This window comes from Triturus cristatus, chromosome 6 (assembly GCF_964204655.1).
Source record: "Triturus cristatus chromosome 6, aTriCri1.1, whole genome shotgun sequence".
NCBI classification, from domain to species: domain Eukaryota; kingdom Metazoa; phylum Chordata; class Amphibia; order Caudata; family Salamandridae; genus Triturus; species Triturus cristatus.
Genome location: NC_140589.1, coordinates 1,757,808,370 through 1,757,820,407, shown reverse-complemented (window position 1 = coordinate 1,757,820,407; position 12,038 = coordinate 1,757,808,370).

Here is a 12,038-nt window from a genome sequence, read left to right as displayed (position 1 = left end):
TCCCATACAGCTTGCTGTACTGTGGAAGGAGCCCGTCCAGCAGTGCCTGGTTCTCCTCCTCAGTGAAGGCTGGGGCCCTCTCCAGAGTACGAGCCATAGCAGGAGCCAGAGGATGCAGAGACAGCAGTAGTGGTAGCAGGGATGTGGTCCAGGAGCATCTAGTGCAGGCAAGTGAGCTCCCTGGGGGCCAGCCAGCCTTATATCTGTGCTGCAGAGACAGAATCTGTGCCATATGTCCCAAGTGATAGGTCCAACACGGTTGCATTCTATGAATCTGGCCAATCCATGGAAATGTAAGACTCGAACACGCCTTCCGCATCGTTCAAATCTTCACCTTCATGAAACACTAGGAATTGCAACATTGTTGTAGGCATCCAACTGAATTTCCAGCGCACTACTCGTACAAGTTTTGAATCCGCATCCGTCTCCATAACAGTCCAGAGCCAATGGGTGCGCCCGGCTCGGTCAACTGACTGTACAACACGTATTTTTGAAAATACACATGCACCCGTCTCCATACGATTCAATGGCCAAGGCGTACGCCTGTCTCGGACCATGCCTGCCTGACGCGCATGCATGATAGTCACCCGCGTCGAGCCTCATTGCAGTCAATGGCAAAGCGTACGCACAGCTCACTCATGAACCGTGCAATGCGTACGCATTGTCACCCGCGTCGGACCTCATTGCAGTCAAAGGCAAAGCGTACGCACGGCTCGGTCATGAACCGTGCAATGCGTACGCATTGTCACCCGCGTCAGACCTCATTGGTGTGACTATTCAATGGATTCAACACACAATTACTTGCCAGGGACACCTGTGCATACCTACCACACTACAGCATTGGCCATACAGTGTCCCATGGCATGTAAGACTGCATTCCCTGTGTGTTGGGGGGGCCACATTTGGTTTGTTGGGTGGCACTTTTGTTCAGCCACTCCCAGGCTGTGCACGTGTACATGGGGGCAGACTCCTTTGTGTGTTGCTGTCAAATCTTGGATTCCAATACTTGCGCAGGAGCAGAGATGCCCGTTCCCAATGCCCCGTCCAGGAGACCCTCTGGCACCAATATTGCTAGCACCCAGTGGAATCTCCCAGGGGGGAAAGGGGAGTGGATAAAATAATAAAGGAGACAAGGAGACTGTCAGCGGTTATCTGCTTCCAACCTTCTGCTTCTTCTCCACACTTGTTGTCTTTTCTTGGCAGTTAATTCTAGAAACTAAACACATTAATACTTAGTTCTGTTATTAATAATTCTCCTAAATTATTCTCTTATCTCTTTTCTCTAACTTACATACCAGAATAACCTTGACCTTTGCCTCTCCTCAGTGAGTCTTCATAATCTTCCTGTCATGTAATGATTAGACTTGTTCTGTCTAGCAAGATGAGATAATTAATATGTGATTCAGTAATTAAACTATTATTCCTTCCTATTTATCTTATTGCCATAACTTTAACATTGTACATACCTAAGTTCTTATTTCACATTTAATTTATATTTCTTTCCTTGTTTGTCTGGTAAAAATGTGGTGAGTTTTTGCCATGTCAGGATAGTTGGATAACCTCCCAACTGTCGCCTCCTCTGAGCAACCAGGAGATCGAGTTAACTATTATGTACAGTCATATACAATTAATTACTCTTGGGTACTTAGCTCTGTGGTGAACTCACCGTTAAATCGACGAGTTAGCGTCTTAGTTCAGAGCAGCCCTCAGCCACGAAATACGCGCAGGATTTGTTAAGTGGTAAGCGCTGAATTCTGACAGAGAAGGCTGCTCCCAAGGCGAGGAAGTGTCTCCGGATACTGCGCGCAAGTCTCACAGAAATAGTGTCTCTTCAGGAAACCAGTGCAAGAGTTCCAACGAAGATTCAATGACGAGGGAAGAAACCGGAGTATCACAGACTCGGCAATACTCTCAGGAACTAGTCCTTCAACAGCAAGAATAGATAACCGACGGAACCCTAACTAACTAACTAACTGACTAGGAGATATGGAGAATGCGTGCGCTTCTGTCAAGAATCTCAGTGAAGTGCATCAACGTTCTATCGTGAGCGCCACAAGTACAGCTCCCAAAATGAAGAATGACTAGAGCAACAACTTCAGCATTTCGTCGGCCATCTTGGAGTTGTTCAATCTCCATGCTTCGTTCAGGGTAATGGCCTTTACCTTCTGTGTGCTTGAAATCGTCGGTTCTTGATGTGTTAGACAGACTGAAAGATTCTGATCCTTTGGAGTTCTGACAGTACCCACTCGCAAGGTAGGCCCTTCCGGTTGAGGTTTTCTTGTCAATTTTCGGTGGAAGGCTTTCCCCAAACGAGGAGCATGAACATCAGAATTTAGTTCCCATGGTCTCTCCTCAGGACCATAACCCTTCCAGTCAACTAAGTAATAGATTTTTCCCTTACGTCTTGTAGAGTCCAGAATTCTTTTAACCTCAAATTCTTCTCCAGATTCTAATTGTACAGTTTTTGGAGGAAGTGTCACTCTTAGGTGTGGTGAGGTTTTCTTTAACAGAGAGACATGAAATACTGGGTGGATCTTCATCTTTTTAGGTAATTTCAATCGATAAGTTACAGGGTTAACTAGTTTTTCGATCAGATAAGGCCCTATAAACTTGGGTTGAAATTTGCGAGTTCCTTTTAACCGAAGGTTTTTGGTGTTTAACCACACCTGATCTCCAACTTTTAAGGTTGGCCCTTCTCTTCTTTTTTATCTGCATATTTCTTATAACTTTCTTTAGCACTAATCAAATTTTCTATTGCTGCCTGATGGACGTGCCTTAGATTTTTAATCATGTCTTGGACTGCTGGGACTGAAACTTCTCTAAAATGTGTAGAGGAATTAGGGTGTCTTCCATAATTTAAATAGAATGGAGTGAAACCTGTGGAGACATTTTTTGCGTTATTATATGCGAATTCTGCTGCCCACATATACTCAGGCCAGTCCCCTTCTTGATCAAGTAAGTACAGTCTCAAACACTGTTCCAATTCTTGGTTCACCCTCTCCGTTTGCCCATCTGTCTCTGGATGAAAACTTGTGGAGTATCTAGTTTCTACACCCAACCCTTCCATGAATGTCTTCCAAAAATGGGATAGGAATTGGGAACCCCTGTCTGAGACCACCACCCTTGGAATACCATGAGCTCGCACGACGTGAGTGCTAATGAGTATGGCTAATTCTTTGGCTGTTGGAATTTTCTTTAGGGCCACAAAATGGGCCATCTTAGTGAAGGCATCTACAAACACCAATATGGTGTTGTAACCTTGGTCTGAAGGTAAGTCCACTATTAGATCCATAGTAATTGTATGCCATGGATGTGGGGGAGTGGGCATGGGTTGGAGTAACCCCTTAGGGGATTGTCTCTCTGATTTTCCCCGAGCACAGACCTCACATGACCTTACATAGGAATCAATATCCTTAGACATTTGTGGCCACCAAAAGTTTCTCTTAACCATTTCTCCAGTTTTCTGTATTCCTTTGTGACCAGCTAGTCTGTGGTCATGGTTTTCTTCAAGGGCTAATTGTTGCAGCTCTTGGTTTGGCAGAAATAATTTCCCTGCGTGAAATGGTAAGCCGTGTCGAATTTCTCTCTCAGCTTCTTGTTCCGTCCATTTTTTCATTTCTTCAGATGTCATAGCTTTCATTATTTTCTCCTCTACAGTCTCTTGATTTACTACTGCCACAATCTTATCTTCCGGAATGATCTTTTGTTGTTCTTGGTGTTTCTCCACACTGTCGGTGTCCAATCTAGACAAGGCGTCAGCCTTTCCATTCTTGGTTCCGGGTCTGTATGTGATTACAAAATCATAATCCGCGAAATACAGTGACCACCTAAGTTGACGTGGAGTAAGTGTTTTTGCAGATTTCAAGAACTTCAGATTTCGATGATCCGTGAACACCGTCACGATATGTCTTGCTCCAATGAAGTAGTGCCTCCATTCCTTAAATGCATCCTTGATGGCTAGTAGCTCCTTTTCAGTAATCGTGTAATTAATTTCTGCCGAAGTTAATTTTCGAGACCTATAAGCAACTAGATGGAGTTGTCCTGTCTTTTTATTCCTTTGAGAAAGAACTCCACCAATTGCCAAATCCGAAGCATCAGTCTCCAGATTAAAAGGTTCCGTGGGGTCGGCATGCAATAAGACTGGTGCGGTGGTGAATTCTAGTTTCAATTGTTGAAAGGCCCTTTCAGCTTCTTCTGTCCAATCAAAAGGAACACCCTTCTTCAGAAGTCGGGTAAGTGGAATGAGTTTATGTGAGAATTCATTTACAAATCTTCTTTAGAAATTGGCAAAGCCTATGAAGCTTTGTAACTCCTTTACATTCCTTGGAGATTTCCATTCTAAAACAGCCATCACCTTTTTAGTATCCATAGTTATTCCGGATGGCGTGAGAACAAATTCAAGAAACTCCACTTCCTTTGTATTGAACTCACATTTTTCTAATTTGACATACAGATTGTTTTCTCTCAACCTTTGCAAAACTTTTTTTACTTGATCCGGGTGTTCTTTTTCTGTCTTGGAATAGATCAAAATGTCGTCGATGTATACAATAACGGACTGGTCTATGAATTCTCTCAGCACACTGTTTATGAAGTGCTGAAAGGCGGCTGGAGCATTGCATAATCCGTAAGGCATTACTTGATATTCGTACAATCCCAAATTTGTTCTGAAAGCCGTCTTCCACTCATCGCCCTTCTTAACTCTAATCAAATGGTAAGCACCACAAAGATCTAACTTAGTGTATATCTGTGCTTCCTTCACCTGGTCTAAGAGTACTGATATGAGTGGTAAAGGATATCTGTTCTTGATGGTGACCTTATTTCTAGCTCGATAATCAATACACATTCTGAGATCACCTTCCTTCTTCGGGACGAAAAAGAGCGGTGAGGAGATGGGGGATTGGGAGGGGCGTATGAACCCATTTGCCAGATATTTCTCTATATACTTTTTCAGATGTTCATTCTCCTTTTCTGTCAAGGCATACATTCTGCTACATGGTAGATTCACACCTGGCTCCAACTCAATTCGGCAATCAAATGGTCGATGAGGAGGTAGTCTCTCCGCTTCAACTTCATCAAAAACATCTTGAAACTCCTTGTATTCTGGTGGAATTTCACTTGTGTGAATCACACAAACTGATACATCTTGTTTGCTCAAAAGTGTGGCCGGTCCTGGTTCTCTGATCCTGTCTGTAAAATTAAAACAATTTTCCTTGCAAAAGTCGGAGTTCATCTTCACAGTTCTCCTTTCCCAATTTATGCTCGGGTTGTGCTCTGTGAGCCATGGCAAGCCCATTATAATCTGGAATTGAGGAGCATCAATTAAATTAAATTGTATAATTTCTCGATGACCATCTTGAAAGCTCATTTCCACTTGTTCTGTGTGACTGGTGATGGGCCCGGAAGAGAGATTAGTCCCATCCACCGCTCTTACAGGTTCGCTCTTTAACTTTTGTATTGCCCTCAAACCAATCTTCTTGGCATATTTAATATCACAGAAGTTTCCTGTCGCTCCTGAGTCCAACAAGGACGAAACTTCTGTCAAGGCTACGTTTCTGAATTTCAATGTCATAGAAATCACTAGGTGAGGGTATGATGACTGCAAGGTATTTGCCAAATGATGTTCCTCTGGAGTTGTTTTATCTTCTGCAACCACCAGTCCAACTCCCTTTACTGGTGGTGCTTGAAGTTTTCCTTCTCCTTGGAAAATATCTTTGGTTTCTTTGGACACATTCTCACAAAATGCCCACTATTTCCGCAATACATGCATAAATTATTCTGTCGTCTTTTTTCCTTCTCTTCCTTAGTTAAAGGCCCACGAACTGTTCCAATCTGCATTGGCTCCACCCCAGGTTGACCTTCAGTTATTCTCTTTGATTCTACTTTAGCTCTGTCAAATCTTGGAGTGTTAAATCTGAATTCCTTCTTCTTTTCGCCTCTCCTCTCGCTTTGTCTAAAGTCGATCTCCAAAACTAAGTCTATCAAGGCCGATACGTCAGTGGGTCGATTTGGAATTTGGGCTAGAATGTCTTTCATCTCGTCCCTAAGCCCTCTATAAAAGACAGCAGCTCTTTCACTTTCTGGCCAGTCTGTTTCAACTACCAGCTTGTTGAATTGGGCCAGATATGCCACAAGGTCCTTATTACCCTGTTTTAGTTCTAATAATTCGTTATCTGTGGCAAAGATCTGTGATGCCTGGGAGAGATCAGGCTTCACTTGTCACTGTGGTGTGTGTTTGTAACATCACAGCAGTACATGGGTCAGGTGACACAGCCAGATGATTGGCCATTGCACTACATGGGACTCATGTGGACATGTGGAATTGAGATGTGAGGTGATGGTCATGTAGGTGACATGTGTGTCCATGCCCAACAGCACACACCTCAGTACATTGTCATGATGTATCATGTGATTTTGAGCCTGGTCATGGCCACATGGGTGGATGAACCGACAATCTTCCTTTGTTCTGCAGGGCACCAGCTGTCCATCGAAAGTTCCCAGACGTTGAAACCATGCAGGAACGCGACTGCATCCAACGGTACCGCTTCACCAGGCCACTTGATTGAGGAGTTGGCGGAGCAGTTGGTGCCACATCTGTTACCTGGCCAGACATACCCTACAGCACTGACCCCAGAGGTGAAGGTGATGGCAACCCTGCACTTCTTTGCTACTGGTACCTTCCAGCACACTGTGGCTACAGCAGGTGGTATGTCGCAAACTATGTTTAGTCGTGTGCTACGCGATGTCTTGGAGGGGATGTTGAATTTCCTTGACCTGTACATCAAGTTCCCTAGCCAAACTGAACTCCCTGAAATACAGGATGCCTTTTATACACTGGGGAGGATGCTGAACGTCATCAGATCTATTGATGGGACACTTGTGGCCCTGATACCACCACAGGCACATGAGCAGGCATGCCGTAACATGAAACATTTCCACTCGATCAATGCTCTGGTGGTATGTCTTGCAGACATGTGTATCACACATGTGTGTGCACGGTTCCCTGGTTCTGCGCACAACGCCTACATAATGAGGAGTAGTCGCATTGCAATGCTGATGTCACAGATGCCAGCTCAGCGTGCCTGGCTTGTCGGTGTGTACTGACTGTTTATCATTGTGTATGTTTGTCAGTGTTGTATTCCGCACTCCTACAAAACTCATCTACTTGTTCATTTTTGTGTGTGTAGGTGACTCCGGACACTCCAACATGCCATGGTTGCTGACACCCCTCAGGAACCCTGTGACACCAGCCGAGATGCGCTACAATGAGGCACATGGTCAGAGCAGGAGGGTGATTGAGCGGACATTCGGCCTCATGAAAAGCTGCTTTCTCTGCCTGGACAAGACCGGAGGGGACCTCACATATGAGCCTGCAAAGGTATGCAAAATAATACCTGTATGCTGCATGCTACACAACATGGCAGTGCGGAAGAAGGTGCCTCTCATCCAGGATGACAATGACCGACCTCCGGCACCTGTGGAGGATCCCGGTCTGGGCCACGATGCCAGTGATGATGAGGATGAGGGTGACGTCCGCTCACAGCTCATCAACAACTTCTTCACCTGAATGTGAGTTTCCAGGGTTGTTATGTCAATGTATGAAGTTAGCCTGGAATGTGTTGTGGCTGCTCTGTTGCTCTATGAGTGTGTCTGTGTGCCACTTGACTAGATGCGTGCAGTGCTGTGTCCATTCAGGTGGTGTGTACTCCACAATAGGGTAGTACTGCTAACTTGTTTTTGTGTAGGTTTCTTGTGACATGTTTTGTGCATGTGTATTGCGTTTCATTCCTGTTCTGCTGTGCTTTTGACTGTGTCTTGTGTCTGTCCTTCACAGGGTATTTTGCCTGTTGTTTGGTCATCACGGACCCCCAACACCCAGAATCCGACACCAGTGTGGGAGTAGTCAATTGACATCAAGTGATGTGCCACACACCCCTGGATTACAATTCTCAGACACTCTGTGACCGTGTGTCCACTGTGACGTACAATTGCCTTGCAACTATTTTTTAATAAACATGTTGCTGATGTGTAATGAACCTGTGCTATGCTTTGTTAGGTGCGTTGTCTGTCTTCCCACATCTGAGTGAAATTTGCTTACCTCACCTGTGGACTTGTTACCAATGACTGTGGATAGGTGTTGCGTTTGGGCATACCTATGTGTTTCAGGTCATCATTGTGTGGGATGAGTAACATGGCCATGGTGAGTATGTGTTGTGTTGCCATAGTGGTGTGTCTCCCTCACATGTGTCACATCACCATGACTCACCTAACGTTGGTCACATTGTTGCAGTATTTGGCATGCACTGTGTTGTGTAGCAGATCGACATCTCCATGACACCTGACAAGTTGGAATCACAACAGAGGCAAGTATGGTGTACTGGTGAGTTTATTTTCGAACATGTGTGAGGAAAGTGCACAGGATGGTGGGTGCTGTACATTGGTTTTGAATCCAAAGTTCACATTAGAGTTGGAAGTGCTGGTAGATGAAATGTCCAGAGTAAAGTCCACAGTCATCTGCTACATTGGACCAAAATGAACCCTCCATGTCATGTGGGCGAGTTGTGTGCGATTGAACAAGGTGAACGGGTTGCGCACAAAGAACATTGTCCAGAACAGGTTTAGAGGCCCTGGGGGATGTGCTGGGACATCTCCCTCTCACATGTCCTTCTTCAGATGACCCCTCTTCTTCTTGGGGGGGGATCCTCAGGTGCAGGCCTCTGCGGTGCAGGGGACTCTCCGCCAGAGTCCTCCTCCCTCCCTGTGGCGCTGGCAGATGGTGTTGCAACAGATGTTGTGGCCACACAGGGAGGTGTGGACAGGTTTGTGTTGATCTGGCGGAGGCACTGGAGTATGTTCCGATGCACCGCAGTAAGGGCATCCCACTTTGCCTCCATGTGGGCATGGTGGGCAGCCTGCTCCTGTTGCATGTTCTTGAGGATCCCCACTGCCTGGCCATATCCTCCAGTGCTATCCTGGTACGCATCTATGATGCATGCCAGTTGGGGGTCATCACGCAGTCCAGACCCCTCTGCAAGGCGTGCCCTCTGCCTCCCACCCCTCCCAGCACCCCTATCCACATGGGCAGGACCAGCGGCGGAACGCACAGGTCACACTGGGACCCCTTGGGTGGTGTTGCTGGTGGTGTTTGCTGTAGCTTCCAGGGGGTCCTGTGTCCCTGTGCTGTGGGTGTTCAGTGGCCTTGGTCTGTCCGTGTTGGCGGGGGTGCCCTGTCAGTTTCCAGATGCTGGAGGCGAGGGTACAGGGGGTGCAGATGTTGATGCTGCTGGTGCTGCATGATGACTCACACCGGAGGGGCCAGGTTGGTCGTCGTCACCCGAAGAGGACAGAGACAGAGTCAAACCAGAGAGCTCAGTGACCACCAGAGTCTGGGACTGGGAATCCTCTTCATTTGGTGCTGGGTCCCCAGCACCGCCTGTGTTTGGAAGAGACACACAATGTAAGTTATGTTTCTACAGGCATCAATGGTTTACAAACATGACATTTTCTACTGTACGAACAGATGCCTGCCTGTACACTGCTTTTTTCCAGCTTGTCACGGACAAAGTTTGATATTGTTGTTGCCCATTTCTCAGCATGGCCTTGTGTTCCCCACAACAGAGCCCAGTGTCAGACATCTTGTCAGTCCCTTCCCACTCCCTGTGAGGCGAGCATGGTTCAGTGTTTGCTTGCTGGGCCATGTGGGTAGGTGTGGATTGTCTGTGACTGCAACTCCCATCATACTCTTGGCTACACACCCCTTCCCAGCATGCCCATACTTTCTCCCTCTTGACTCTGCTTCCCTGTGAGGGGGTGTGACAGCAATGTCAAGATGGCTGACTGTGAAATCCAGGTGTTTGTTTGGCTACAAGTCCAAAGAGAGCCCCTGTGCTTCACACAGCAGCACCCAGTACGGGGTATCTTTTGCTGACATTTCATTGAGGTGTGTGTCAATGCATTGTACCCGGTGAGTTGTGTGGAGTTTGTGTTGGGAGGGTGTCTCCCCAAGCTGAGTAGTATAGTCAGGGCTGTCAGTCCTCCTTCCCATCATGAAACGTGATTCCACTGTAGGGCATGCAAGTTGTCTTTCAGGATGTCAGTCAGTGGTGTCCTGCTTCTGATTGGGGCACAGGCCCTACCAGGGCCTTGTGCTCCCCACAGCAGGACCCAGTGTCAGCCATCTTGTCAGTCATTTTGCACTCCCTGTGATGTGGGCAAATTTCAGAGATGGCTTGATGGGCCAATCAGGAGGGGATGCATTATCTGTGACTACAAACCCCATCATGCTTTTGGATACACTCACTTCACCTGCATCCCCGCTATTCCTTCCTATCAGTCAGCTGCACTGTGAGGTAGTGTGTTTGTGGTGACAAACTGTCTGGCAGTGTTAATTTAGTTTTGTGCCACTGCCTTGCTCTATTTGTTTGTAGGTTGGTGCATGTCATGACACAGTTCCAAGTCACTATGAGATGGCAGGTATTGTGTTTGTCTGACTGGCATACACATCTTGGGATGATTATCTATTGGTTACTGTAGCTTTGCTTGCGGTGCATGGATTCACTGTCCCCTTGCCACACAATCTTGGGTATGATGTTTGTGTACTCACCAGGCTCTGGTATGTCTGTCAGATCATGGGCGCTCTCTGGTGGTAGGATGTCCCGCACCTTCTCCTCCCAGGTCCTGAAGTAGACTGGTTTGGCAGGAGGGCCACCGCCGGTGCACTGACTCAGGGCGTGATCTTTTTCGATGAGTTTCTTGACCCTCCTGCGCACGTCATACCACCTGTTCTGGATATCGTCCTTTGTGTGCCTTGCTGGTGCTTGAGCATTCACCTTGTCCAAAATCCTCGCCCACATCTTGGTTTTCAGTGACATGGGGGTCCTTTGGAACAATGTACCAAACAAATGTGGCTCTACTCTGATGATCTCGTCTACCAGCACTTCTAACTCACTATCTGTGAACTTTGGATTCTTCTTTGGGGGCATGGTGATGGGTGGTGGTGGAGAGGGATGTGTGTGTGAGGGTGCAAGTGAGGGTGGGTTAGTGTTGGTTTTGCTGGCTGTATGTGTGTGTGCTTTTGGATGAGGTGCTGATGGTGTGTGAGTTTTGTGATGGCTGAGTTGTGAGTGTGTCTGTGGCTGCTGTGTAATGGTGTTTGCTGCTGGCTGTGTCTCCTGTTTGCAAGGGATCATGGTAGTGATTGTAGTCCTTTATATATTTGAGGTTGTGGGTGTGTCTTTGTCCCAGGTTTTTTTATTTGATATTTATTGGCTTTGTCATTGCTTGTTTGGTCCTTTTTTTGTCTTTTTTCCTTTGGGTTTTGTAGGCATGAAGGAGACGTTCTTCTGACGGAAACGGACTCTGATGTTGGCTCATGCGGGCTTCTCCGCCTCATTCACGCTGCCTATCTTTTGTGTTTCATATGCGTCGGTCGCGGAGATCTCTATTACTTGTGGGCCCGGTTTTCTGTGCGTGTCGGTCGTGCGGCTTGGTCTCCGTGCGAGTCAGTCTGGGTTTACACGCATTGCATTGTATTGCGCAGTTCGGACATCGCGGGTACGGGTCAGTCGGGTTCATTCCGGGTTCGTGTCGGTCGGTGAAACTCGTCTCGGTTTTCCGGCCGGATCACTATTTTCCCTACGGCTCGGTCGTACGGCTTGTATTCCAGACGTGTCGGTTGTAATTCACACGCGTTGCATCGCACTGCACAGGTCGTACGGCGCCGGTCCGTGTCGGTCGGTCTCCGGTCCGGGTCCGTGTCGGTCTGTACGTTTTGCGGCCGGAATCGGCCCCTATGTTGTGCTGGTTATGCTTTAAATATTAGCAAATTCAAACATTTCTAGTGTAGAGATTGATGAGTTTGCTTAATTGACCTAGCAAATGTAGGTAACATTTTCACCAGAGTTTTCGGTAATGTCGCACTGCACAGGCAACAAAAAGAACCCGAAATTGGGATGGGTTCTGAATTTCTTCTGGAGAAAGGAGTATCAAGCAAGAGGAGCACAGCAGATTTATAGTTTATTGTGGCAAAAAGGATGCTGATG